Source organism: Buteo buteo, chromosome 9 (assembly GCF_964188355.1).
Source record: "Buteo buteo chromosome 9, bButBut1.hap1.1, whole genome shotgun sequence".
Classification (NCBI taxonomy): Eukaryota; Metazoa; Chordata; class Aves; order Accipitriformes; family Accipitridae; genus Buteo; species Buteo buteo.
In genome coordinates, this window is record NC_134179.1 from 10717547 (window position 1) to 10742057 (window position 24511).

The window sequence follows — 24511 nt, forward strand, 5'->3', positions numbered from 1 at the left end:
TTCTGTACTATATGTGTCCCAGGACTCGGAAGCCACATGCCTGGCATTCAAAGTATTTCCACATCTGCTAGAGCAAGCAGCAATTCAGGTGACGACAGATAACATCACCACTATGTTCTATCAGCACTGGAGTTTTGTTCCTGTACAGCCCTTAACTTTTTGGCTCTCCTCTTCTGTCACGAGGCCCAATATTTGCTAAACTTCACCCCCAGTCCAGGCCTATGATGGAGTACTTTGACAGCATGTGTATGCACTGCCTATGAGCCATACCACTGTATATGTATCTCAGCTCTCTATTTGTCTAGAACAATAAACAGAAAAAAATGTTGAGGAAAAGATAAAAGTATTCCCCCCTCCCTTTTTTTTTAAAGACAATATTAAGTTAGCTGTGTTAGAATAGGCCCTAGGACCGTGTTTAGATCAAACAGTTACAATAAAAATTAGGAAAAGACAATAGCTACCAACCATAGAGCAAACTGTGAGCCCTGTTCAAAGGTGGTAAAAAGAAAAGTCTAGAATATAAACCTTACTTTTTTCCTGCTTCTGAAGCAAAAGGCAGAATGGGAATGAGTTCAACCTACTCCAGTCACTGCTAGATGATGGATGACTTCATTCATTCAAGTTGTAGCCTTCCCTGAGGTTGCCAAGACTCAGAGGAGACAAAAATTGCTTCTGCAAATTCCAGCACAGGTCCACAGACTTTGCACCAGAACAAGACAGCTCTGCAAAGCCTGGCATGCTGTTTCTTTACTTGGGAAGCACTGTGGTGCATGGGAGATAGATATTACAGAAACTCTTAAATGGTCAGGTGGACCTTAACAGAATTGGAAACTGTTGGTTCGAAAAAGTATTGAAGCTGTAAGGATGCTTTAGCAAATTTGGCCAAGTTAACTTCAGACTTGGTGGTTGAAACCCCAGGCAAACAGATTCCAACAATACTGGGTTTTTTTCAGCTCCCAGCATCTTCTAGCATAAGCAGCAGTGCAGCTTTGGGCTTCTGGTTCTTTTATGCAAGGGAAACCTCTGTTATTCTGGTGCTACTGAAATGGAGAACAGTTTCTGCAAGCAAAAGAGGAAGAAAGCTGCAGTCACATGCAGTGTCACACAGATGAAGTCATACACTGGCATAACAGCAAGTGTTGTCAGTTGTCAAAGGCCATCTGTAGCCAGCAGACTTAAACTGTCACCCTGGAAAAAGATGCAAACAAGCCTAATGGGAGATTGCATTATCCTCTCCCTGGCATTCAATCAAATGAAGCTTGTTCCCTGAACAGATATAGCAAACAAAGGGCCACATTCTTTCATTTTCTTTTTTTCTTTTTTTAAAAAGAAAATCATTATTTTTTGGCAGTTGATATATTTTCAAAATGACAGGAAAAATAAGAAGAACCAAAGAACTCCAGAACTGAAGAGTCACTTGTCAGATGTGAGTTGTGTATACTCATTTGCTGCTATGAGGAGAGAGGGATTGTTCCACTGTTTGCTCTGCAGAATTGACTCACAGACTTTTGATTTAAATCATTTAGGGGTTTGCCATGTAAGCAATTTGATACACTGTTTGTGTGCTTTCTCTGGTTTTGGGGGGTGGGAGGAGTTATTTTTACAGCACCAAACACACTGTGGGAACTGCTGGAAAAGGATACTAAATAAGAGATTCATTCCTCTGAGCGGGAAATGGATACACACTTAGAGATGTTGCATTAAACGTTCCTGAGGGCCAGTATAGTGATAGTTCCCAGTACACTTTGTGTATCCTCTGGCTGGTGTTAGACTTCCAAATCAACCTGCAACAGGAGACAGGGGATGTGCTCCAGGAGAGGTACACATTCTACCACGTGTAGGCCCCTATGATGCAAGAAGGGAAATATTCCTATCCTGTATTCTAGGAGGCAAAGATAAATGTGCTTGTTTGGTTGGTTCTAGTGTAGGCAGGGGCCAAAGAAGAGGAGCACTGAAAACTGAAAAATGAGTCTTGGGATCTGTGCCTGGTACTGATGCAAATGAAGGTGAAACTATACAAACAGCAACACAATCAGACCATTCATCATTCCTTCATTAGCAGCTTTTCTTTGCAACACCACCACCAAAGAAAAAAACCTTCCCTCTTTTTATGAACAACCAAGAGGATTGAAAAGAAAGCCTAACTGGTGAGTGTACAGTATGCATACTGTAAGACATTTGTTATGCAAATAAGATAGCCCTGAATCCATAGGTGGTGTTAGTGTAATTCAATTTATACAACCTTTGTAATACAGAAACTTACTGAGTATGTGATATTGAATCTTAACTTATAGCAAAACAGTTGCCTGCTATGAACAGAAAGGCTTCCAGCCACAGTACTAAGCAGATACAAACTCCACATTCCAGATGAAATCAAAGACCTGTTATCTTGCTCAGATTTACAGGAAAGGCCAGATGTCCATAAGGTATACAAAGCTAATATGCTAGCCTTGCTTACCCACACGAATACAGCTACTCTTCATGAAAAATGATTAAATTGTTTTAAAATATTTTACATTCCTTTAGCAGAATAAGTCTTTCATGTTCTATTCACTTGGACAATCTAACATTAAGGTTGTGTTTTCATATATGTGTATTATACTCTAGGCTCACAGAATTCCATACTGTACAGCTGCCTGCCACTGCCCGTTAAAAAAAACGACTTCAGCTTCTTATAAACCCATGCATCAAAATTTTCCATGCCATTGGCTGAAAATTTTGGAGAGCTTTTCAGCAAGAAATGATTCAGCTGTTTCCAAGAAATAAGTCAGAGAGAAAAATACACTGTCATGGCTATATTAAAAAAAAGAAATCTTAAGAGGGTTGGGGGTTTCTTTGTCTTTTTTTTTTTTTTTATCTTGAAGAGCATGTAACTAGCAAGGTGTGCATCTTCTTGCCCCTGAAATAAAATTACATATAATCCTCAGAAAAAATCTAACTCATATCTACTTTGTAGAGTTTCTTGAATTTAAAGCTACTAAATTTCTAGAGATCCCAAAGTCTTTTACAACTCTGTATGTAATCAGACTGAACACTACCCACTTGCAGAGTGTGACCTCCAGGGACTCACAAGGACTTTCACCTGTAATTGCTGAACCCAGATGCTAGAAAGCCAGGCAGTGAAAATGAAGTCAGGAACTCCCTGTTCTGCTCACAGTAACCTCTTCCTCAGTGCAGTCAGCCTGGAGAAGGTAGCTGTTTTCTTCAGAGTGCACATGGGACACACATATTGACACAAGGACGTTATGAAGGAAATGACCAGAATAGGAAAAGATGTCTTGCCTGCACAGCAACAGACAGGTGATTCTACCTATTAAAATAAAATAAAGCACTGCCAGGTTACCTACAAAGATCACAGATAGGTACTTCGGGCAGCATAGCTTGTATCTTAATTTCCCCTTTTTGTTCCAGTTGTAATATTTGTAACACTTAATGCATGACACTCACTAAACTGTTGATCTGTGGTATGATGATGCTAGGAAGATTTCTGTGCTCAGTTTCCAATTTTTAACCACAGGGAGAGAGGGAGAAAAGTTGAGGCTGTGTGTTCAGCTCAGACTCTTTGGAGGAGTGCCTTGTATCACATTGGGATACTGCCTCTGGGCTGACAGAGTAGCACTGATGCAATTCAAAGTATGCTTGCATGGCAGCTGAAACAGTGCTGCAGAAATAGGATTAAGTGAAATTAATACTTCAAAAAGAAAGTGCAAAAATACCAATAATCTATAAGTGATGTGAAGGACTGCTTCAGGAAAAATAAAACAGCAGCAGAAATATCATTAAATTCTGTGGAGGCATAAGGAGGAACAAAAGAAACTCAAGACAAAAAGGGATTAAGCCCTTGGAAGCAGACCAACAGTCAAGGATTCTTTGGATTTAAGGTCAGCCTTAGCCACTGGCTGCATTGCAGGAATCACATCTGAACAGATCAGAATAAATGCAGATTTCAGCATTGTGGTGCCTGAGCCCGAATACTTGCCAGCCCTGTCCTTGATTTGTCTTATGCTTAACTCTAGGCTAAATCTGAATAGCACTTCTTCAAATCATGGCTGATCAATAAGGATCTTGCATGCATGAGCTGCCCTATTATAAAATATACAACACAGATAACTGACAGTAGGAGACAGATGAATTCACGGACGAAAGCTGAATTTCAACATATGATGCACTATTAACTTATGCAGTGTGTGCTTGTGTGCCTGGATCTTACAGAGAACTGGTAATATGGATATGCATATGTGTTTCCCAGAGTCAAGTACTAGTAAAATAAAAAAGGTAGATGGAAGTTTGGTTATAGTTGGAGGTTATCGGAGACATCTGTGCCAGACATAAAAGCCAGAGTAGCTATATAAAGATGACCAGCTCCAGCAACTTACAAGTTGTTCTTCCAAAATATCTTGTCAGTTTGGAAGGAACTAATTCCTTTCAATCAAAAGCTGGGGATGCAAAACAACAGGAATCAAAACTGGAGAAACCAGTTCAGATGAACTGGCCATGATGCTCCTAAAACATACACACATTCCAATGGAGAGTTTTAGTTCTAGCTCAAATTAGCACAGCTGATATTTGTCAAGCTGGATTTATTTCAGACTCCGTTTTTACATCTACCTTTACATGAACATAACATGCCTTCAGAACAATTTAAAACGCACAGCTGCTGAACCTGTTTAAGCATGACTCAGAATGAAACAAGAACTGCACAGTAGGAAAACATATTCCTTGCACTGGGATTTTACAGTCTCAGATCTTGATTTTCCATTATTCAGATAGCTCTCAAATGACTTCAAGAAGACTATGCTTAGGCAATGGCCAACATGCAAGTGACCATATTGGGGCCTAACAGGACACAAACCAGGAACAGGAACAGAGCAGGGTGCTGAATGCTGGGACGGTTTAGTTCACTTCCTCTACAATTTAAGTCCTTACAAATTGGAATTATATGCAAGGTGCAACATCTCTTTTGTAAAGATAGGAGACAGAAGAGATGATGAAGCCCTTGATCACCCTTAGGTGCAGTTCTGAGAAAGAGGAACAGTAAGGAAGAGCAACCAGCTGATACAAAGCTTCAGATGGCCTGGACAGGTGAAAGCCTGGGGAAAAATGAGTCAGCTTGGCTGTCTTTATTCTGAATGCTTGTTTTGATCTTAAAAAACACAGGCCCTAAGCAAAGGAAATAGGGCCTTGCACATTTTCTCTGGAGGATCTGCTCACCACCTTGCAGAGCACGGCACACATGTACAGTGACCAAAGGTTACCAAAAGCATGTCTTTGTAATTCCATATTCTTTCTATATGTAAACTATTCTCAACCTCAAAAGTTGTGAGATTTATTTATTTCAAGTTTGCTTGTTTTTCCTTTTTTAAGTGACGCTTACCCACATTTTGTAGATTATTAACAAACAAGTGTTCAGGAACAAAATAGAAAAGGTCACAAGGAAAACTAATGAATATTTCTGACAGACATTTCAACCTTAAAGACCATTTACAGAGAAGTCTGTGAGAGAATAACATGGTCACATTTGCTCTTTGAATTAAGAGGCAGAGCTAAAGCCACATGCAAACATAACCGGATTTAAAACTGGATACTTAATTAAACTCCACAGATTAGATCAAAAGAAATAAAAACATTTTTTTTCTCATTCAACATTCTCAGGAATTTAGTTTACTAGTACCGGAAGAGAGTTACTGCTATTTTGATGCAGTTTCAATATCTCTTTTAGAACGATAATGGAACAAGACAGGATCCCCTTCTGTTCAGCATTTCTTGCCTAGTTGCTGATGCTAGTGCAGCCCTTAAAAAATTGAAAACATCCTACAAAAATTATTGGCCCCGCCTAACATTTTCTTATTCACCACTGATAAAGCTTTTCCTTTAGCACACGTAAAGTTTTCCCTAGATTAAAGAGGGAAAACCAGAACTAGATAGATCCTTACTGAAGCCTGGGATACAATGCATAGAAACCAAAACAAGTTTTAAAAGAGCCCAGCTTGTTTGACTGAGACCCGGAAGCTCTCCAGCTACAGCAATCCTGAAGAGAGTCTGCCATAGGCTAATTTTCCCTGTTCTGGACAGTCTAGTTCAGGGTCAGGTTGGATACCTCTAAGCTACACTGCAATCTCCAGTACAGACATGTCCTGAGGGAGAAACACAGTGACTTGCTAAAGCCCATACATTCAGTCTACAGTCATCAGGACTATACTATCGGGATTACATCACCCCTTGATTTACTTTTCCTTTTTTAAAAACAGTCTTTTCAGATGCTACAGCTCAAAAGTAAAGCAAAAGAGCAGCAACAGAAGTACAGTGGTTTCTTTAGTTCAGGGACACTAACTGTGGTGAGACATCAACAGTTCTTATCAACAACTCTTATTTCTATATCCTTAAAAATAAAAGAAACTTAGTTATTCTTCAAAAGCCCTTGTGGAGGGACTAATAATGAGTACTGATGGATAATTTTTGTCACTAATATATGCTTGAGAAGCTCCTAGACAGTAGCCAAGATGATCTATCTGCAAACAAGATGTCCTTTTGACTGGATGCTAGTCTGCAAGAAGAAACCAGTTTTAAAGCAAAGGCACAAAATGGCAGTCATACCGATGCACTGAAATGGAAGGGAAAAAGAACATTATCTCAGGTGCCTAAGAGTTTGCCATATGTGTTAGCACTGCAACAGGAAAGCCTAATAACTCAGGTGCAGCATGAAATATTTCTGGAAACAAAAAAATTTCCATGTACTCCAGTCCCCCGTTTCCCTGGATAAGGAGTAATTTATTATATACAATTCAGGAACAAAAATATACGGCATAGTCTTTCTGTATTAATGACAAAAGTTTTTGTCGCACAGGGTAAATGGAAATTCCCATAACAGGCAAAACAAACCATAGATACAATTTGTTCATGGCCATATTGTAAATTATGGAAAGACTGGAAGAGCCCAGTATCTACCTGTTTATTTTGAATGAACACTGTTTGCCAAAAGAAGGGGATGCCTTTGTAAGTGTATGTACAATGTCAAGGATGGCACTGTTTGGCACCTTAGCTCTTATTCTATCATAAGAAAGATTAAGACATATTTCTATTGGATCAACACTGTCTCACTGCTAGGGTAAGATTTATTCCTCCATTTTCTATTAAGACAGGTGCAATTATTATTCTAATTTTACACAGGGGACCATGGCAACAGAGACATATCAGGTCACTTCATTAGCATCCGCAGAAAACTTGACAGCTTAGTTCCAGGTTAAAACTTTGTTCTGTAAGCAAATATGTTTATTCAGCCTTTATCTCCACCTTTATCCCAGGAGACATGAGCAGCTCAACATGTGTGTTTGCTACTGCTCTGTATTCAAGGCTTCAGCAACCGTGAGCTGATGCACCCAACTGGGCAATGCAGAGCTATGGCAGTCAGAGGTTCTAAATTGTAAATATGTTTTAGACAAGGACATTTTCAGTCACAAGTAATATCATCAAGTCCACTGGGGCACCACTTTCTACAGATAGTCCAAGCAACATTTATACCCACTGACTTCAGGGGGAGACACACTTAGCACCTCAGGGTGTCATGCCTGGAAACCAGGATTCCTTTTCTCTAGCAGCAAATCAAGATTGGTATTTACTGCAGAGAGCTATTACAAGGATTGCATAATGCTACCAGAGTGCTGTGAGCATGAAATATGCATCATATTATTAAATATGTGACAGATGTACCTGCAGAGAACTCATTAATTCTAATTTCTATTCCTGTTAGTCTAGAAATATTAGCATGTAATTGTTAGTTTCTAAAATATTCTGGCAAACTTTTTTTAACTGAAAAACTGTGTCAGCATTTATTTTGGAATATCAAATGAAGTCTGTTCTCTTGTATGCCCCTCAAGTAATGTGTTACAATAACCTCAATTACCTAACAGGAAATGTTAGAGCCTCAGCAAGAAGGCTTTCTGCAAGCCTTTAAGTAGGAGCTGTGAAATTTCTTCTCAGTAAACTTAAATGAAGATGCCTTCAGTGTGACAAGAAAATTCACAGAATGGACTATTCTGAAAATGAAAACGCAAACCAATGCATGTGTGATACACAGACAGACTGTATGGCAATACTGTATGTATTTTGAGACTGTATTGCAGTCCCCATCATAGAGCAAAAGGTGGAGTGAAGAAGCAGCCAGCAGTAGCATGCTCTAAGTGCACTGTTAGCTGTAACTGTAGCCTGATGTAAAGAAATCCAAAGGAATTTGCATACCTTCTTTCCTTAAAAAGTATGCTAGTTGAAGAAACACAGAATTTCTCTCTTCTGATGTTTTTAGCCCTCCCTGGAAGCCTCAAGATCAATTCATTCTGCACAAAATCAAAGCCTGGAAGTAATTAGCAGACTAACTGATAGCTGTGTACAAAAGCCCTGCAAAAATGAATACATCCATCTTAGTGACAGAAACAGCTCACATTCACAAACACTGCTTCCCTAGTAAGAATGGCAGAAGACCACATGTCGTTCTGTACAACAGCATATGGGGACCAGGAATTTATTGTCTGTTTCCCCAAACTGCAGCTCTGGGGACAAAATCTTCTATCAGCTTAGACCTCTCAGCCTGCCTCTTTAGCATCTGGTGACTTGAAAGCCTGACAAAGGAAAACTTCATTTAACCAGAAAGATATCAAAAGATGGATGTGCAAACAAAGCACAGCAGTATCTTTGCAAACACTGCATAAGAATACCAACTGTGTATGAGAAACTAGACTATGAAAACAAAACATAGCTTCAACTCCTCCATAATGCTTAAAACATGGAGATTTGCAGCAATTACAACCCCGGCCAATAGCAAAGTTGAAAATAAACAATACTGGCCAATAAATCTTTGCAGGAAATAAGCTGTTTAATTACTTAATTATTTTGGGAGGAAGCTAAAGAGGAGAGAAATGCATGAAATAAATGTGTGGGAACGTAAACACTTGCATAGCACAGTATCACAAGTGTGGAAAAGAGCACTGCAGAAATCACGATGTGGTTTTGCTGAGCTGTTTCCCACAGTATGCGATTATGTGATTAAGCCTATATAATAACCCATGTACACGGGGGGGATGAACTAAATTTACATAGGCAAATTAGGGCAAATTTTCCTCTCTGCTCACTCATGCATACCTCATTTCTGATTATTTATTTTTTATTTCATTGTTCTGTTAATCTAGAACACAGGTCTGTCTTACTGAAGCTGAGGGTTGTCTTTGTTTATGAAATAATATGATAAAACACTATGCAGCAGAATGCCTTTTCTAAGTTACTCCAAAAGCAGCTGTTACTCAAAGTGAGTGTCTTAGAAGGTTTTTCTTCCGAGTATGCACAGTGAGTTGCAACACTTTGCACAGTATCTGAGATGTTTTACTGCTTCAGGTTTTTTTTTTAACTCCTACTAAATATTCACAGACTACAGATCTACCTCTGACTTCTTTTTGTTTGCTTGTTTTTTTGAATCAGCAGAGTGTGGCATCTTACCATGCATGAGTAAGAGTTCCCTGTCTGCTCAAGCTTTGCAGGCAGATTCCTGCAGTATCTTGCACTCTGCAATTTCACAGGAACTCAGAGCCCCGACTAAGTAGGATAAAAGTCTTTTGAGTTCTGTTTCTAAGCAATACCATACCTCTTAAGCCTCTAAGATTATTTGTACTTTGAGAAACCAAACTAAATTTGGGTTCCTGACTAGTATCGGGGGGGGGGGGGGGGGGGGGGGAGGCATTTTTTTGAAACAAATCATGGTGCATAAGCAAATAGCGTGCTGCATTTCTGAACAACTGCTAAGTAAGGAAACAAACCTTATGAGAGGATAACATTTCGTTGCATTAAAGTGTAGCATGGCTCAGAAAATGTTTTTGACAAGTCTGCATGATGAACTTCTGCTCAGTTTGGCACATTTTCTTCGTGCCATCCTGAACTATATTAAGAATTATAAGGAGCACTTCTAAAAGAGTACACATGGAAGAAAAGAGACAAAAGGGCTAGTAAAGGGTCAATTAGTTTGACAGAAGCCATGGAATAAATGGAAATTATATTCACCAATTTTATACTTTCAATCCAATGTGAAACTTCAGTAGAACAGTGATACGCAATTTATGCTATATATTAAACATACATAGATAGTTAACACATTACATGCTACAATACATTGAGAACAACATTTTTTAAGCAACTTATGTTCCACGTACTCTGCAGGATTTTATCTGTAGGACTAATGAAGGGTATTCATGCTACTCTCTCACAGTAAAGCTATTAGGATAAATGGGACCAACTCCTAGTGTCACAGACAGCATAATGCTAAAAGGTTTAATAGGCTATTTGGCAGGAGACAGACAGAATAGATTCAGCTGCTAAAATTGTGACACTGACATTTTGCCCTTCGTTACCAGTGTTCTTATCTTTCCCCATAGAAAAATAAGTGTCGGATGGTGCAAGCTGTCAGTCTATCAGTTTCTAGTTAGGCTGCACTACAACAGCTCTACTTCACAAAGAGAAATTTATTTCCCAGGAATATTTGTAATCTGTTGCTAGTAAAGGTTTAATTAAATATAGCTTTAGGGTACTAATTAACACATAATATTACATAGTCTGACTATCCTCCACACCCGTCATCTAGAAAATATACAAGAATAAATAAAAATGGGTACACAGATTATATACCCGTCATGGCTTCATTTCCTTGCCATTGAATTCAACAATAAAGTTCTGAAATAATCAGGCAAAGAACACTGCCCTAGAGAATAAAATGCCTAAAAGTAAAATTTTGTATCTTGACAAGTTGGAATTACACAAGAGTTTTAGTATTAATTTATGGGTCACATTTTTATTTCCAGTCCTACTGACATTTTAAGGCACATGGGATACATCAGGCAAAGGACATCTGAATAGACTTGTGAAGGCACATTGGATACGCTGAAAGAGTTAGAAAGACAGACTAGGGAAAAACAAAACAAAACAAACACACAAGAAAAAAGCTGTAAATCACATAGAAGCCAATATAAATATTGTGCTTTTCCAAACCAGAAAAGGGCCAGGCAGGTTTTTTTGCATCCTTCACAATTAATAGGCCAGAGCACTGTTCCCAGAGATCTCTACTCCCTCAAGAATGCTTATCTAATTCATTTTTAATCCCTCTGTGTGTTTCACCTGAGTGCTGAGAGCAAAAGAAGAAAGCTCTTACATCTAGGTATCCCATCTTATTCTCTGCAATATTTATGAGAGTAAAGAAATGCTTGAACATATGTTGCAAAGCATGACTAAGCAAAAAAATTCATTCCTGACATACCATCACTATTACACCCATCCATGCAATTTTTTATTTGCAATTAACTGGCTTTCTGCAAGGCTTTATAAGGGTTTTGTTTACTATACGCATTTGTTTCAGACAAGTCACTACTTCTAAAGTGAAGGCACACCTGGAACAAGAGATTTTTTTTCCTCCTGCCATGGGCATTACCCTCTGGAATCCTGCAGTGCTTCTCTTCCCCAGTCACTAGCACTGCAAAGCCACTTTTGGCCACAACCAACCTCCAGACAGTTTCAGTTCTTACACATAGCAATGGGTGGTTGTCAATTTCATGTGTTACTTGTTGTTCTACAAATTAATTCTGGAATATACACTATGTGGAGCTTCTGAAGAGCAGCATGTAAAAAAATGTTCAGGTAATACTGGGAAGCAAGTGAGACTAGGTCCCAGCACTCGATATTCTTGGGCGCCATCTGCCGGTATTTTATTAATTAGTGACACCTCTAATGACATAAAATGCCCAGGTCAAAGTTGAATGTTTTCTGCCAAAATGCATTTTCTCTTCCAGAGGTGGAAGTATGCTCACCCGCAACTTCCAGCAAAGGTCTGGAACATAGATCTTTCTAGTCCTCCTCCACTCCCACTCATGGCAGCTAAAGCTGGGCCAGGATAGCCCACCCAGCATGGGACACAACTCCTCCCACAGCTGGAGAAACTCCAGTTAGCACCTTGGCCTTTCATTACAAGCCTGTGATCTGCAGCCAGCCACCCTGCCTCTTACACCCTTGCCCTAGAGGACAAAATTCAGCAATGCCAATCTCTATGCTCAGAAGTTTCCTACCACCAGCAGCAAATCATCACAGCAGCTGAATATGACTTTCTGCCCAAGCTACTAAAACCTATAATATATTCTATTTATACTGCTGTTGTTAACCCACTATATGTCTCACACATTTAGACAACAGTCTTGACTTTGAATGACTCTAAGTCTGCAGTCATTCTGATCAGCAGTGAAGACTGTGATTCACCTTCTTATTAAGAGCTAAATGTGTATATTGTGCCAAGATCTGGACTCAAAACCATAAATCCGCATTTCCCTGCGACTCAGAAACACATGGACGTAAGAATCCTGTTCATGCCTATTCCTAGTCTAGACATACTCTCTCTTTGCAGACAACGGCACCACACACTGTTCTAGAAAGAGCGAACTGTTGTTTGTACAGGTCTCCGTCATTCAAAACCCAACAGAATAAATACCTCTAAGAGTCAGATATTTCCATTAGGCTCAAGAGAATTAGGCATTATTCATGTGTGACAAACAGAATCTAAATTTACAAGTGTATGAATCAAGAAGGGAATTTCCAGAGGCATTTTAGAATGAGAAGGCCATTTAGCTGTCCCTCTTCAAACAAACCTTCTGCCACATGTAGGCTGTGGAATGAGGAAGAAATTCAGCTCCCAAATTCTCTGCCAATGACACAAAACTCAATTTGGCAACATTAGCTAATGAAAAATACAAACCTGTTCCTACAACCACAGCTATGAAGACAAATTGAGTATACTCACTGAATGGAAATTAGAAGTATTTTTAATAGCTGGGTTTAGCAGAAGCAAGTGTACAACTATTAAACCCTGTCATACATTTTTTTTTGCCAGAGGATGAACCCTAAGAATAACTAAAACCACCACTGTAAGTATCATAATGTAAAGAGAATTTAGACATGTGCAACAGATGAGGGATGTATAAATCTTTATGCATAAGAATATTTATGCCCATACTGGGAAAATTCTGAGTATAACCTCCCTATTCAAATATTCCATGAGCAGCTGCCAGCTCCTGATTGCATTTCAAATCCCAGCCTGGAATACAACTGTTGGGATTCAAATTCATGCAGCATTACTTGTCTGTGAATCTAATTAAAGATACAGACCTACTGCAAATGTAGGGAAAGCAATGCTTGTTCAGCTGCGCATGACACAGCACGCCAATTCTGTATCACTCATGTTCACACACAGAACATTTAGTAAATCACCAGTCACTTTCTGGTCTTCTGTCCAATCCAGTTTCAAATAGCCCAAAGGATAAAACTATAATATCCCTTGAACACCACTTCCATAATATTCACACTGTTAAGAAATATAACTCCTCATAATCAGAATAATTTAACTTTTCTGAATTTTCAGTTAATTTCAATACTGCTATGACTGTAAACAATTCCATTCATTCTTTGCGCTTCTATATCTCCTACTGAAAAGCTCGGTGAAAAGGAAGTATACCAAAAATAAATAAAAAAAAGACAGACTCCCCACAGGAATTAAAAATGAAAGGCATAAAAGCTGTATACATCCATCAGCTGAAGGGTCACTGGATGACAGTCTTTTCTACCTGAAAAATAAAGATATGCCTGTCTTCTGACATTCCTTCAATCTTTTTTTATGAATTTGTGGTTGCTTTCTTTAGCATTCCCCACTGTTTACCCAGAAACATCTGCATTATTTGTTTTCCCAACTCAAAGATTGCCTATGCTTCCTTAAACTTCTGCATCTTCTATCCTCTCCTAGGGTTCTCTCCTGTTTTGTTTTTCTCCCATCTGAAAGTTCAGAAACAGTATTGAACTTTCCCCTTATCTTTCCTCCTTCCTCACTTCCATATGGGTCCCCTCTTCCAGCTTTCCTTTCTGCATTTTCCTTTCTGTGCAGCTTTTTCCTCCCTATATGCAATATACTCTCCCTCTCCACTCTTCCTGTTCGTGAGCCATCCATTCTTTCAGTGATGAAAAGGGTAACAAAACAAAAACAACTATTTATGTACCTGGTGACATGAAACTTCCATTTTTATGGAATAATATTGCACATTTGTGGTACAAAGTTGCAGCTCTCCATCAATGTGAGATCCTGGATGCTCTGCCATAAGACATTAAATACCAATTAAGTGCCTTGGATTCCTAGCACGGAATCACCACCCCTGATCTTCTGTTCTTTCCACACCACTCTCATTAAAGAGTTCTTTATTTCACCTTCCAGGTGACTCTTAACTAACTTTTCGTCACCTTCTGGCACATTTCCACTTATCTTACTTGATCTAATGAAATCTATTTATTCCTCTCATGGATTCTAAACTCTGCATCTCATTCCAAATTATTTCCTCCACCAGGACTGATACAAACTTAGCCAGCTGTTCTTTTCAAGAGGTGAACTTCAAATGAGGAGGCAAGTGTAAAAATTTGAATGCATATTTGTTCCGAAGCAGTGGCAAAACCACGTCCATCAGCATGCTGCAGCTTTTGGGAGTGCTACACAGCCCAGCCCAAACAGCATTAACAAGTCTGTTAACATCATCGTTCTGTTGCTGCCATCTTTACCAATTTTAATGGAAGAATATACAGGAAGATGTTATGATTTCTATTACCATGCTGCACAAGAGCCCTGATTGTAAACAAGACTTCATTTGCAGGGTACTATATATAGAACAAAAGACAATCAGTGCTCCAGAGAATTTACTGTCTAAGATGAGAGACAACACAAGTAAATTTTCTACAGGGGAAGCAATGAGATAATAATGTTGGCCAACACGAGAGGTACTAATCATACAGTCGTGATGAAGATTTTTGTAGGCATCACTGTAAGAATTCACCAGAACTTTCAAAAAATGACTACTAGAACAAACAGGTTGATCCAAACAGTATCATTCATCACAATTAAGTAGAAAAATCTGGTTATCGATAGAAACTTTGACTGCAATGCAACCTTTAAAGATTAAAATGCTTCTTTTTCATATGGACTCAGACATAACGTAAAGCTTTTTTGCACAAAACAGCTAACAGAACAGCAATAAAATGTATGTGAAGGAAAAACTGGATCCTTCATGAGATGTGATAAAAATAGATGTTAGTTTGGTCAAGCAATATTAATTCATTGGAAATCAGAATTGCAAAGGCAGAATCCAGTGAAGCCTACAGAGTATTAATGTTCTGCTACTGACAAAATAAGAAGTAATAGCTATTAAAACAAATGATAATGAAGAGATACTGTTTAGAAGTATGAAACATTTATTTTTCCTCAGTGTTAAGTTTAAAGAAATTTCAGTAACAAGTCCTCACCTGTAACAGCTTTGATAATGGTATTAATACTGCAAATGCATTTGTAGAAAAATGGGGGGTTGTTGTTCTTTGGGGTTTTTTTATATTTTCTCTGCTCCCATAGGAGGATAATCACAGATACTATCTTTTGGTAAGCCAGTTACCAAAAACCTTCATATGGCAAGAGGCCTGAGATACATACCCTGATCTCCTGAGACCCAAGGGCAGAAGATGTCCCAAGTCCTGACAATTGCTCCTAGAGGTCCTATTGCTCCCCTGAAGGATGCAGGTGTGTGCCAGAACAGCTTTGGTGTTGGCCCAACACAAACCTCAGCTTGCATTTGACTAGATCAGATGCCTCATACCAAGTTTACCAGGTAAAGGCACCTAAATGACTCCTTAAGAATCCTGTTCCAGGATACAGGAGGATATTAACAGTGTCCAACACCAGGCACCTCATTTGATCTGCTCACCTCTTTCAAAAGCCAAGACAGGGGAAGAAGCTACTCCAAATGGGAAATTTAGAAAAAAGCTTAACTGAAGTGCTTTGAAGCAGCCTCTGGCACCATTGTCTATGCAAAAACAAGGGCAAATATCTTCTCTGAGACATGTACCAATACTCTCCCTCCTCTTTCCTCCACCCTTTCTATAGCCTCTGGGAAACGTCTCTCCTCCCACTCCTTACAGTTTCCTTCTGTGCTTTTCTGCTGCTGAATGATCTTGTTGCCTGAGCAACTGCAGCTGAGGAGAGGAGCAGGGAGAGGGTTCTGGCCCAGTTGTGTGCTATTGGCAACAGCACTGCGTTCTGACCCTGCAATGCACAATAGCAACGGTAGCAGCCTCAGGAAATTAACAGTTCAGCTGAGTTAGGTGCCTTGAGTTAGGTGTAACATCCTTACTAGTTGCTGGGGATTTTGCAGCCACCTTATATTATTGTTCAAGTATGAATAAAATAACCTAACACCCAAGACTGTCAAACAAGTAGTCGTTTAGCTTATCCTCACACCGATTATATTCACAAAGCAGCCACATTTGTTACACTCTAATTCTGGTCCTAATAGAACTCAGAAGTACAAATTAACTGGTAATTAATCTCTACAGTCACAATAATCCACTCCAGAAATTTCATATTATTATGATGTGTCTGTTTCTCCCTTTGCTCTTTTCTTTGTGTATTTTAGAATTCAGAAAGGTAACCAGAACAAAAGCATCTATCAATGACCTTTCCAGATCCACTTCAGTATTGTACTTTGCTTTCTTTTCATCTTTGCTGTCTGTTTCTTGGTATTTGAACAATATCTGGTAAAATGAGAATGTAGTCTTGGTGCTATCACTGTACAAGAAACAATAATCTCTGCAAGATATCCAGCAGAGATTTCTTTTCTAATATTGTTTTATGGGAAAAAAATCCTTTTTTAAAAAAAAAGTAGCATTCTGCTTATACGGTTTTGTGTTCCTACAGTATATGAAACACTACAGGTTGTTTCCCCCCCACACGATGGTGTATGATCAAAATGATTGTAATTGACTACTTGTTGCTCTGCTGATTGCAGGAGAGAGGGTTGTGCAGTTTTTCCTGCATTTGAGCAAAGTATCACATTGAACATAAAGCATGTGCGATGATACTTCTTAACAGATATTAGAACCAGTCTTGTTAAAATAAAACAAAAAACATCAGGGATTGCAGACCTAAATGAGTGTAGCTACTATGACATTTCACTCTCTTTTTTATTGTTATTTAGTTTTTACTTCTGAAGTAGAAACTTAGTTAGCTAGAGGTTCCAGTTACATCAGGGGTTAATGGTGAGTTACTGGAAAATGATTTGACCTTTTAAATTTCATATCAGTGAGAGCTTCATTCAAAATTAATTTACTCCAGCTTATCAAATCTGCCTTTAGTAGCTGCATGCTTGCTAATTCTGTCCCCTGCACTGTATTTATAGCACTTTTTTAATTTAGTTTTTGGACTAGGTTTATTTTTGTTGAGCATAAAATAGAGGACAACTGGAGTTTAAGCTTGACAGAACCCAACCACAAAAGCTCAGAAACTAATACTTCATTATTTTTGCTTTGTTATCTTCAGAGATAACCTACTTCCATTCTCAGCTATCCAGCAGAATAGTCAGAGTGAATATCACTGGAACAAAACACAGTCCAGAATTTATGGCTTACTAAATTCAGAGAGAAGCTTTAATTAATGAAGTCTGGAGTGCTGTGACTAGATAGCAGATTCCATCACTTCATTTGGAATAAAACCATCAGCTTTTCTCAATGTATCTGGAAGTTTCAAAATCATCTGTCAAAACAATGTTAACACATCTAGGACATAAGTAATTGTGCTTGGGAGAGCTTAGATAATTGGTCAGGTATATCCAGTGCTGCCTCTTCAACAGCTCTTTCTGACTACTGGCTTCAGCAATGATGCAAATCGGATGACTGTATATACAGCTTTCAAAAAGAGAAGGGAGGCTCACAGGGTCATAAAATTTAGTGACGGAAAAGGCGTAGGGCCAAACATTGTTAGTGTGACTCATGGATTTCAATGGGATTACAGAAGGATGGAAATAGACCACATTTAACATATAGGTCACCATGCTAATATCATTAATCTTCCACCAGTGAAAGATTGCTCCCTACCATTCTGTGATTTAAAGTATGAGGATAATTGGCCCATGGGGATACAAGAAAGCTAGAAGAAAAAAAGTGAAATAATGGGAAGAGCCTGAAGAAATAACATTAAAAAAAATTTTAAAATGGAGTATCTTAATTTTCCTTAAAAGGTCCTACTGAATATCGCTGGTGGACTCTTACCAATATAAACCTTTATCAATATCTTGTATCATTTGTCTGTTTATCAATACAAACTCTTTTATACTGTTCTACCTGTGATTTGCATTTGATGAAAGCTGTATCACAAAATTGTATTTTGCTTTTGGTAACTTCAGAAAACCTAACTCTCACATCACGTTCAGAGTTTTGTGGATAAAGCATGCAAAAAGCTAAGTTGGCCATCTCCTTCTCTCCATAAAACTTGCCAGAGTAACATAAAAAAAAACATCTCACAAAGACAAGAATGCAATAAAAATAGTATTATCACTTCTTTAAGGTCTAATGGTATTTCTTAGTGGAGGTGGAGCAAAACCACCTTATATGTGGTAAGGGCACTCACCTGGGAAGTGGATCTTGGATGGGCTTTGTACTGTTTCCAGTGAATAATGAATTAATTTAAAGACAGAAGATGAATAATTAATTAATTTTAGGACAGAAGAATTCCATGAAGCAGGAAGAACAGCTTATGATTTCCTCCTTCAGGTAAGTGACCTGGGCACTAGGCTATGTAACTAACCTCACAACATTTCCTCTCATTCCGGTATCTTTAATCTCCCATTCAGCACATATCTTGTAAGAGCCTAATTTCTTCACTAAATCAAGGTATAAATCTGTGGCTGATCTTTGTGAAGTCTGCATTTGAAGGAGGTGTGTGCAGCACACCAGTCAAGTAGACATAGGAATTAAGCCAGCTAGTCAGAGCTTGGCAATAATAAATTGCACTGGATCACAATGCTGTGTACCTGTAAATTTTGTTCACTCTTGAAGTATTTTTAAAACTCACTTTTAAACCACTTTATTATATTTTGACCAGACTATTTTATCCAAGACAAAGAGAATTCTGAGTTTGATTAATAAATAAGAGAAAAAAGAAATAGGAGTACTGCCAGTATCCAAAATGTTTCAGAATCTCTATTAACAGTGAGGTGACAAGACAACTCTCCTACTTCTCTGTCTGTGAAACTGGATAACTATTCTTCAAAATAATGTCTGAGACTGGGGACAAAGTTTTGTAAAGAACAGATTTTTAAACTTGCTTAGGCATTTACAGATGTCTCTAGCTTTTTGAAATTCCATCTCTTCTTTATATGTAACTTTGGGTGTTTGAATATTACTAAAATACTACTTGGCTTTTATGGACACTGGGTAAAAGTATATTGTCACCTTGCTAAACAGAATTTTTAAGACAGTTTTTATTTTTTTCAAGATGAAGTGACTGAAAATTCTTGAGGTTGCTGAATAAAACACACAGGTCTAAATTGCTTTAAATCCCAATACATGATTAGCAACTGATTCTTGGATTGGGAGACACCAAATTCTTCTGAAGGAAAATAAGGCATATAAGGCAACACCAGTACAGTCCTCCCCAGTAACAGTTGTATTTGCTCTAGAGACTATACATTTGACACTGCACTTGCATTGTTTTCCTTATGCAGCATGATTTCTAAAACTTCTAGAGAATGCTTAATACAAACCAGCTAGCAAGTAAATAGGTCAACTGAAGAAGCACATACCTCAGGCCTGCCATTTGATCATGTATCCTTGTTAGAAATTGCTTCTGTACAGAAAAAAGGGCTATAAAGAAAAGGAATAGAATTTTGTGGTTTAGCCCATCACTGTCTTGTTTGATTTAACAAGCACTTTCATTTTTCAGCTGCTGCAAATATTAAACAAGAACCATGAAATCACTCTGGAGAGTATCACAGTTACATCTGTACTGCTTTCTTGTATGATGCCAGTAAGAATGTCAGTGATCCTTGCATTCATTGTTTTCATCCTTTTGGTCAAAATCCGATATATGTTACATTGTAAATTGAGTTATGATATATACAGTGTGTCTAAGGTCAAACACCCCATCTTATCTTATAATCAGGGTGACAACTAACCAGATTTGATCTTTTGTCACTCATTACATATCTAAGAAACAGCACCATTAAAATTAATATACATCTACCAGCATAAAATGAAATGAGAAAATTGAACCTGAAGTTTCAGTAGGCATAGCAATGTATAATGATAAATCAGTTTTCACTTAGCATGGACTCTCTACTTTTTCCATGAAGGTGTATTACTACTTCTGAGAGTTTACACCTCCCTTTTCCTGGCATACAAAATATACGTGACCATTCTTTCTGATCCCTTGTTTATGCCTTGTATTTAACTATACTTCAGGTTTGAACTTTACAACACAAGTTGGTCACAAATAAAATTCTAGAACTTCATAACTAAATTAAATTATATAAGTGGGAAAAGGAATGGCTATTGACCTCTGCATTCATCATGTGTGATGATACCAGACTCTGGAAAAACCTCTCATGTGGAATTCGACTGCTCTGCATTTCATAATCAAAAAGTGCAGAAGTCTGTGGTCACTCAGGTGGTGTTGAGCTGAGTTAAGGAAAAGGTCAGGTGTCAGTAATGAATGCTCTAGTTCTGTTACAGAAGTAACAGTCTGGACAGCTAAAACAATCTCAGTCTGAAAATAAACATTTCATGCTCCCTGCATTTCTTATAAAACCAAGCAGTCTCCAAAGTATACTAGCCTGTATCCGCAAACAGTGTGCAATACTTTTTTTTTTTTTTCCCAAGCATAAGCACTTGCTCGGGGCTCTATTCTGTGTTCAGAAATCCCACAGAAGCCACCAGTGTTGACCTTTTCACCCGACTGCTCCTGGAGTATCTGCATCAGCATATACATTCATAATAGCAAGATTACATTAATTTCAGTAACATGAATAGTAAAAAGCACTAAAAGGGAAAACCATTCTTAATTTGTAGTTCACCCTCAGTAATTCTGGCAAATGTACTTGAACATTAGTCAAAATTCAGCTGCAATGATATGTAAAGTAGACATCACCCAAGTAATTTATTCCTGAATATGTACTTTAAACTGTGGCTTTAATAAATATATTAAATCTCTGTTCTCACATTCTTTTGACAGTATCACCTCTTTCTCCCCTCTTGCCAGCAAACAGGATTATATCAACTGCCCTTTGACTTTTAAAAATGCTGGAAATTCCTTCTCAGCATAGCAGATGGAGTACAGAAAATGCTGCATCAGATTAAAAAAATCCAACCTAGGAAAAAATGTGATCCACTAAGACAACTACAAAAGTATCCTGGCAAGGCCCTACTTCCCAGGGTCATAGAACTTACCTTTTTCTACAGCATTGAACACACTTCAAGCACCACTAAACGGGCCAGTCTTTGATAGATTTGAACCACTCTTGAGGTAGTTCTAATGCTCATTAGAAGGAGGGTATCCCTAATAAAATTTGCATAAATTGCAAGCTCTTCAGAGCAGTAATAATTCACAGGCATTTGGAAACACACTACTAAGTGGCAGGCATTACTAGAAAAAAATATTTAACACTAATTTATTTCAGAAAATATCTCTACATTTAAAGATTTAACTTAAGGGTCATATTTACAGGGCATGTTATTCTGCATGTTGAAAACTGAACTTGCATACCTTTCCCTGTTGCTCATCCACACAATACTTAGAATATCTGTAGACTTGCAATTCTTCTCTTTTAAAGAAAGTTCTCTTCTGAATCCTAACCCTGCAGATTTATCCGAACAATCAATATGGCCCAGCAGCTTTTAAAAAGTGCCAAAATGTCTTGAAATTAAAACAAACCATCAGTAGTTATATCTAGCTTAATTATAGAGATATCTGTTATTTGGGAACAGGTAGTACAGTGACAACAGTAAATAACATTCAGTATTCTTCCTGGTTTTACTTCTTGTGGGCTGAGAGCTAAGAAGAGGTTCTGCCAACATGCACCCAGTGAATCTGCTGATGTATGACTGCAGTTGGACATCTTCCTTTCCCTAAGACTGAATTACCCATCTCTTGATAATCAGTGTAAGCTAAGTTCTTGTACTAGCTCTTACAGTGTAATATGGTCCTCAAAACACACAATTCCCACAGCAATCCAAAGAGCAGGTGGATGCATGTAACTGAAGCCTAAATTTGTTCTAAGTAGACATTTGTTGTATTTTGGCAGGATTTGTTAGATTACTGTGATAATCTAACTTGTACTATGACTCCAGTGATGGCCTGGAACAAAAAAAACCAAAACAAACCCAAAAGACCAAGGCATCAGGGTACATCTACACTGCACAATGCCCTTTGTCCAGCTCCCTCAGAATGATGATCCACTCGGAGCGGCTTCCCCTACCCATGCTGATTCTAAACCCTGAGCAGTATCTGCCTCCAGCACTATACTAAAGGACAGGCATGATGTACTGAAGCTGAGAACAGGATGGGAAGTATATGCATACCATTACCACACCGTACCATTCCAGGGTACAACACACCAACTATCTATCTTCTACACTGAGAATACATTTTCAGTTAAACAAAATACAAACATGCACACATTCTCACAGGGACATATTAAAAGGGACAAATAACTGATATTTGATAGTGTTGCCATGAAAAGCCAAAATTAGGACTCAATAGTCAGAATGACTATTAAGTAGGCATTCTTTATTGCAGTGCTGAGCGCACAGGGGATCGATCACTCCTCCTAACATGTGCGCCACGTCAAGTCAGTTACACAATTTATATGCAAGTTATATATAAATATTCGCAAAATAATTAGCGTGTTCATGACTTTTCTGAGAACTCATTAACATAAGTAACCACCCATCTCCACATGCGCATCATAATCCTTGGATGGGTTTCAGGGACACCTGTGCAGTCTTGAGGCATCCTGTGCCTCTGTCTCATAGTGGCTTTGCATTCCATTCTCGAAGATAAGTTCCATTAAAAGATTACCATGTGCTTACATACCTGTCTCAGAAGGAAATATTTACATAGTTCATTGCTGCTGCTTGTTAAGAGTCTTGTCTGGTAGTTTTCCATCAGGCTCAGGCTTCAATGGTAAAATTATTCTCAGCACTGTTTCTGCATGCTTAGTGTTTACTACGGTTCCTACAAAGAGTGAAAAGGATTCCTCGCTAGACTGCTGTAAGAGCTCCCTCTGCTGTTACACAGAAAAACTACCACAAAACATGTTCCATTAACCTTCCATCTTTTTCATCAAGTGGTGAATTTTCAAACACTCCATCCTGTGAGGTGAGAATCAACACGATTTTCTGGGATAACTTTTCATGCTTATTTTCTGCACAAGCAACTGCTATCTTATTCCAGTCTTCCAAAGTACAGACGGTATCATTTATAATAATGTGTTCAAATGCATCCAAGAAAAACCAACCGCATTTAAAGATCCTACATTCGCCTTAATAAGCTTTGTACTATCCATAACAAGCATACTGCACAAATCATTCACGGTTTTTCCAGGTGGACTATAAATCCTAAGACTGAGTTAAAAAAAAAAAGCTGATTGAAGACTCATAAGAAAAACAGTGTTTATTTTAATTTAAAAAGCTTAAAACCCCCTGATTGCACTCAAAATCACTTCTGAAACCTGTAAGAGCAACAGAATGACAGGGTAGTTGCAGGCACTGAAGTTAAGGGCAGTTTACTGGAGCAAGACACAATAAGCACAATAGATGCCAACAACCATCCCTGGATGCAGAAAACCTAATTTTCAGAAATATTGTCTTTAAATTTAAGCACTTTTCCTGGGCAAGTCCAGGCAGTTAGGTATTAGTTTGTCTGCACAGTAGTTTCAGAACCTGCCACTTGCTGCCCATGTGGTTTGTTGCAGCTGTCTGCCCTTGGCTTGAGTTCATGCTGCCTGAAGAGCTTCTGCCGCTGTGTCTGGCAGTGCAAAAAAGAGTCCCTCTGAAAACCTACAAACCTTAGAACAGTAGGACTTTGTTTATTTTTTTGTGTCCTAAGCAGTAAGTGCTGAAGTTGCAGGTTGCCCAAGAGCCTGACTATAGAGGCTCTGCTAGAAGCAAGCAAAGTGCCTGCAGAGTTCTTTCAGTGGCAGGGTTGCCCCAAGGGGTGCACAGACTGAACCTGTGTGTGAGTGCAAGCACGATGGGCCCTCAAATCTGACACAGTGACCCTCATCCCTGGGAACTCCAGAAGATGCGAGAATGCACAGTTCAGCTCCCTGTGAAGGAAAAGCTTTTATTCAGATCACATTACAAACTAGGAGCACTGAATCCAAAGTAATTTATAGGCTGAAGTAGGAGTTGAATTAAAATTTCAAGTTTAGAAGTTTGTTAATAAAATTTTGCTGCGCTTACTTTTCTTGCTCATTTCCTCCAATAGCTCAGAACGATGTTTTTTGTGATTAGCTGAGATAAAAGACAGGATTGTAGCCCCCACAGACGAAAACAGTGGTTTTATAATCCATTGTTGACTGAGACAGTGAATTAATGCAGTGCTAGGACAGTTTTCCAATAGAAAGAAATAATCTTCTGAAACATC

The 24511-nt window shown here is 38.5% G+C and overlaps 1 long non-coding RNA gene across 2 annotated transcripts; it reads left to right on the forward strand.

The window, feature by feature from the left end:
- Window positions 1-1778: 1778 nt before the first annotated feature.
- LOC142034320 (uncharacterized) lies at window positions 1779-21085 on the forward strand. Of its 2 annotated transcripts, XR_012651584.1 has the most exons (4): window positions 1779-2147; window positions 15452-15616; window positions 18588-18639; window positions 19811-21085. It is a non-coding gene; the product is annotated as an uncharacterized LOC142034320 (long non-coding RNA). The 2 variants fall into 2 exon arrangements; XR_012651583.1 differs by lacking the exon at window positions 15452-15616.
- The last annotated feature ends 3426 nt before the right edge of the window (window positions 21086-24511 follow it).